Genomic DNA, 5677 nt, shown 5'->3' on the forward strand with positions numbered 1-5677 from the left:
CCCCGCGCGCCGCTGCCCACTGCGCAGGCGCTTCGCTGAGACACCTCACAACCCGCACCGCCCCCCACCCCGCCGCGCGGAAGGGGGCGGTGTTGGGCGGGGCCGAGAGGGGTGGGGCCGGGCGTGCTGGGGCGGAGCTCCGCCTCCTCCCGGTCATGGGGTTTCAGAGCAGCCATCTTGAGCAGGCACCATCCCAACTGCTTTTGTTGGCGTCTTCTTGGAGTTCCGTCACCCTGACCGTCTTCATCCCCAGGATGGAGATTTCGGTTTGCCTTTCCTCGTGGACAGGCTGATTGCCCCTTATAGTAAATGATGCTGAGGTTACTTCATCTGTAAAACATAGGCAAGGATAGATCACATGGTGATTCCCAACTGGTCCACTTTCCAACACTTCTTGTTGTTTAAATTAACAGCATTAGTTAATAAAGAATAGAGTCATTAAACATCTACAAAGTGAAAGCATTACTAGATAAGACAAACAGGGTCCTCTATCAGCAAGGGATTTACAGAATAAAGCCCGAATTCCTTAATCTAGCATTCAGTGCTTTCTCTGAACTAATAAACCGTATTGCCAGGCCCATCTCCCACTCTATCCTCCTGTTGGCTAGGTTATTTACAATTTGTGGAAGGAGGCCTAGCGCTTTTTTCCCCCTGGAAGTGTCTTCCTTGTGCTATAGACAGGCTTCCTGATGGGAGGCAAACATGCAACTATAGCAGCAACAGGAATGGTCCATTAGGGTTGGGTTCAGTTGCACAAAACTAAAGAAAAAAAAAAACTTAAAATAGAAATTTCTTTCTTTTCTTCTTTCCCCTCCCTCCCTTTTTCCCTCCCTCCCTCCCTTCCTCTTTCTCTCTCCCTCTCTCTTTCTTTCTTTTTCTTTCTTGATTTCATTTGACAAAAAGAAAGAGCACAAGCAAGGGGAGTGGATGTGGAGCTCAATCCCGGGACCCTGGGATCATGACCCCAGCCGAAGGCAGATGCTTAACTGACTGAGCCACCCAGGCGCCCAGAGATTTATTTCTCTCTTCACCAAAAAAGGAGGTAGGAAGTCCAGGGCTGCTCTGGTACACTTAGCACTTGGTTTCCAATCTTCAGGTCACCTCATTATGTTCCACCTTTGGAAGCAGGGAGGAGAAAGGGGGAAAATTGCACCCACTCTTTTTAAGAGAGGGCCTTGGAAGTCCAACACATTTTTGCTTACATTTCATTGGCCAAGAGATAGTCCCATGGCTATACTGAGAAATGTAGTCTTTTGATTAGACACAAAGTACCCAGCTAAAAATAGGGGCTCTGTGATTAATAGAGAATGGTAGAGTGGATTCTGGAAGGTACCAGATGTTTTTCTCATGGGTGGCATGTAAAACCACAAGAAAGTTCCCCAGGAATAAGCCCTAAGAAACTTCAAACTTTTGAGGTAAAAAAGTGAAAGAGGAGACAGCAAGCAGGGGCTGAGAAGGAGGGGCTGTGAGAGAAGAAACACCAGGCAGGTGTGATGTCACAGATCGCAAGATAACATGTTTCCAGGGGGAATGGTCGATTGTGACAAAGGCTGCTGAGAAATCAGGAAAGAATAGAGAAGTGACCACTGGATTTGGCAAAACCATAGGAGGGGTAATGTTTCTCCTCAAATAGGGAGGTTTGATAGTTGATGGTTAAAACAATTAATTTCTGTATATTGGTCAGAATAGGCTAGGCTTTTTTGAAGTAACAAACAACCTAAATAGCTCAATGGCTTAACATAACAATAGTCTATTTTTTCCTCACTCAAGCAAAACTGGATATGGGTTCAAGGCACTTTCCAAGATACATATCCTCTACTCCACTGGGTAACTTAGAGATCCAGGCTCTTCCATCCTCGCCTCCACAACTTCCACACAAGGCTTTCAGGATTGTCTCAGTAAGGGAAAATTGTTGGAGGGTTGTGCCCTGGCAATTAAATATTCCTGGAAATGGCACTCATTACTTTTGTTCAGACTATTAATTGGAACTCGTCATATGAACTGCAAGCAACAGAGGTAGGAATTGTAGGGGGGATCCATGGACTAGTTAGAAAGCAATATTATCAAAGCCACAGTTCCCTGTAGTTATGTTTTACTCTATCCTTAATGCCACATGTCCTGATCAGCTGCAGTGCCCCCTTCAAGAAGGTGTGTGCCCGTGGCGGGGACAAAGGGTCGGGGAGAGGGCTGCCTTGTTCCTTGGGTCAGATTGTGTTGAAGGAGATAGGGATCCCCTGATTCCAGGCAGACCCAGATAGCTTTTAGATGACTCTCCCTGCACAGCTGTCAGAATCCACACTTGCTGAAAAGCTCAATACACTGAATGCTTGTCTTGGCACTGGCACCCAAACAAACTGCCTCAGCTCTAAGCTGCCACCATCCATGTTTGGCAGAGAGCTGACCTCTCATAAATGCCATTGAACTTTGCAATGGCCCCATTTCTACTGGGTTTTTTTCCCTCCTGGATCCTTCACCCTTGAGTTGAGGGACTAAAGCAATTCCTCCCACAATATTTTTTTTTCTCTGTGTCCCCACTTGGTTGAAACTGAGTAGTGACTCAGGGAGATGGCATGAGAGAAAGACGGGTTCTTACTCATCTATTCATCCGTTCAGTAAACATTTAGGATACTTTGTGTGAGGCTGTCAGACACAAGGGTCATGGAGAGGAACACTGTCGCCTGATGACGGTTACAGACAAGAATGCGGGTCATTTGGATACTGGGTGACAAAGACATGTACAAAAAAGAAGGTATGTACAGAGGAAGGCATGGCAAGACTTGTGGTCAGGGCTGGCTTTCCAAGGAAGAGCCCTTTGAGCTTGGTCTCCATGGTTGAGTAGGAGTTGACATTTGTAAGTAGGGGAAAGGGCAGAGGGAGTCTGGAGGAGAGGCACGGGAGGAGACACAGGATTGGTCTGAGGAAGCGTGGGCAGCGGGGCATGACAGGAGTAGAGGATGTCTGAAAGGATGTGAGAGAGAAGAGAGAATGGAAAGTTTCTGTGTTAGGGCTCCATCAGATGCAAGGAAAAGAAGCCCAACGTGAACTGGCCTATGCCAAAAAAGGCCATATTCTGGCTCATGCAACCCTTTGAGACAAGTACTCTAGCAACCGGGCCCAAGGACCAACCCTATCCAGGGAGCCACCTGCCTTCCTCCAACTTGCAACTTTGCTTGTCTGCCTGGCAGCTCTTCCTCCTCCTTCTCCTCCTCCTTCCTCTTTGAATTGTGGTCAAGTGCACATTATACAAAATACCATTGTAACCAATTTTAAGTGTGTGATTCAGTGACAAGTATATTTACATTGTTTGTGCAACTTCCAGCACCACCATCCATCTCCAGAACTTTTTTTTATCTCTCAGATTGAAACCCTGTACCTAGGAAACAATAGCCGTCTCTTCTCCCTACCTTGGTTTTTCAGGCCACTCGCCTCTCCAGGCTGGAACTGTGCCCAACAGCTATCCCCAGCTCACGCCTCCTAGCTTCCTAACCAGAGAGATGAGAAATTCTCTTCCCTTTGTTCCAAATCCTCCAAATCCTTCAGGAGGATTCTGATTGACCAGGCTTGGTCACATGGTCACTCACAGCCTTGATCGGGGGCATGGGGTGCCCAAATTGATAGTCCCCACCTGGACCAGATGGTTGGACCAGGAGAGGAGCAATTCTTGTGTTTTCAGAAGAAGGAAGGGGCCAAACATGACCAAGTGAAATATGAACCATTCACCAGAGGTAGGTTGGGGCCAGGTCATTAGAAGCCTTGACCACCAAGCTGAGGACTTCAGCTTTTATTCTGTTAGGTAGCAGGGCACTGTGGGAACATTTTGATCAAGGAAAGCAATATATACAAGAAGTTGGTCTGCAAAATCTGCTCTTTCTTTATTTGAGGCTCTTGTTTTGAGCTTTCTCTTGCCTTTCAAGGTTATTCTGAAAGCTAATTTTAATTGGATGTCACCTGAATACTGACTGGGCCCCAGCTCCTTCCCCTGGCCTCAGAAGTGACCTCTACCTCTTATAACCCCTACTCTTTCCCTCTGGATCAAGACTGGTGAATGCCACAAATCCACTGTGGGTCGTCTTCTGTCTCCGGGTTTCCTGGCCCTCCCTTCTCCCTACCTGCTTCAGTGAATGGCCTCCCCATTCAGCTGGAAGTTCTCCTGCCCCTGGTCTGTCCTCCAACCCCCACATCCAAGTCCAATTTACCTCTAAAGTGCTTATAGAACCTTACCTGGCTACAGACCTCATTATTTCTCTTGCCTGGACTTTGGCCCCAGCCCCTCAATTGGTCTCTTTTGCAAAGCCACCAGCTCATGCCAATCCCTTCTACAGTTCCCACTGCCAGTCCCATCTCCTGCCATGCTTCTTAAAATAGAGCTATTTGGCTCTTTTTTTTTTCTTAAAATAATCTCTGTACCCAATGTGGGGCTCAAATTCATGACCCCGAGATCAAAAATCACATGCTCTACCAACTGAGCCAACGAGGCACCCCTGAAAAATATGAGACACTTCACAAATTTCCATGTCATCCTTGCATAGGGACCATGCTAATCTTCACTGTATTGTTCCATTTTTAGTGTATGTGCCACAGCAAGCACCATTGGGCGTTCTTGATCTAAACATATTCCAGATTACCAAGTTTTGTCTCCTTTGCTGGTCCCTCTGCCTGTTATGCTTTTCCTATCTCTCTTCACTTGGTGTAATCTCTTGCATACTTCCAGGCTCATTTCCATGGTCACAGCCATCTTCCCTCCAAATCAGCCCCACCACGCCCTCACCTTTGTGTCTCCCTGGCACAGTGGGGATAACTCTAGTGTCACACCTATCACTAGGATGACCACATAATTTATGGTGCAAACACAGGACACTGCTGAGGATGAAAGGGAATGCTAAGATTAATTGCCCTAGTTCAACAGGTGTCAGCTAGTCTGTTCCAGGCAAAGTAGGAGGCAAGGTTACCCACCTACACCCCGCATTGTTGTAAAACCTGCCACTTAGCGTTTTCATTTATCTCATTCATATCTCTCACTCCTTTTAGACATTACTGTTATCTCCCATTTTTAAGATGAAAATTGGAGCCTCAGAGAGAGGAGAGACTTGTGGTCACACAGCCAGAAGGAGGCAAGGCTGGCCTAGGAAGCCAGATCTTTCGAGTCTAAACCTTGGACTCTTCAGACTCTGGAAGTCATTGTATGCTACCACACCTGACCCCTCCAATGCGAGTCTTACTGTCTAGGTTGGTCATGTGTGGATCCCTCCAGATGAAGGGGGAAGGTAGAAATGGTGTCTTGTTCATCTTATGCACCAGCTCTGCTCAAGGGCTAGTCTAGAAGGCCACAGTGCATGTTTGTTAACATGCATAGATGATTTCTTTTCTTTTTTTTTTTTTTAAGATTTTATTGACAGAGATCACAAGTAGGCGGAGAGGCTGGCAGGGGTGGGGGGCTGGGGCGGGGAGGAAGGCTCCCTGCTGAGCAGAGAGCCCCACTAGGGGCTCCATCCCAGGACTCTGGGATCATGTTCTGGGCAGAAAGCAGAGGTTTTAACCCACTGAGCCCCTGAGCCATTGAACCACTCTGGTGTCCCGATGATTTCTTGAGGATAAAATTGTGTGTCTCATCTTAAAATCTGTGTCCCCCTTTACACTTAGTACCTAGCACAGAACTAACCATACAGCTATTCATTTA

General features: G+C 47.1%; 1 non-coding gene across 1 annotated transcript; it reads right to left on the reverse strand.

The window, feature by feature from the left end:
• Positions 1-4484: 4484 nt before the first annotated feature.
• LOC116879439 lies at positions 4485-4588 on the reverse strand. The gene has a single exon (XR_004385017.1). It is a non-coding gene; the product is annotated as a U6 spliceosomal RNA (small nuclear RNA).
• Positions 4589-5677: the final 1089 nt, after the last annotated feature.

Source organism: Lontra canadensis, unplaced genomic scaffold (genome assembly GCF_010015895.1).
Source record: "Lontra canadensis isolate GAN:19392208 unplaced genomic scaffold, GSC_riverotter_1.0 scaffold60, whole genome shotgun sequence".
Taxonomy (NCBI): Eukaryota; Metazoa; Chordata; class Mammalia; order Carnivora; family Mustelidae; genus Lontra; species Lontra canadensis.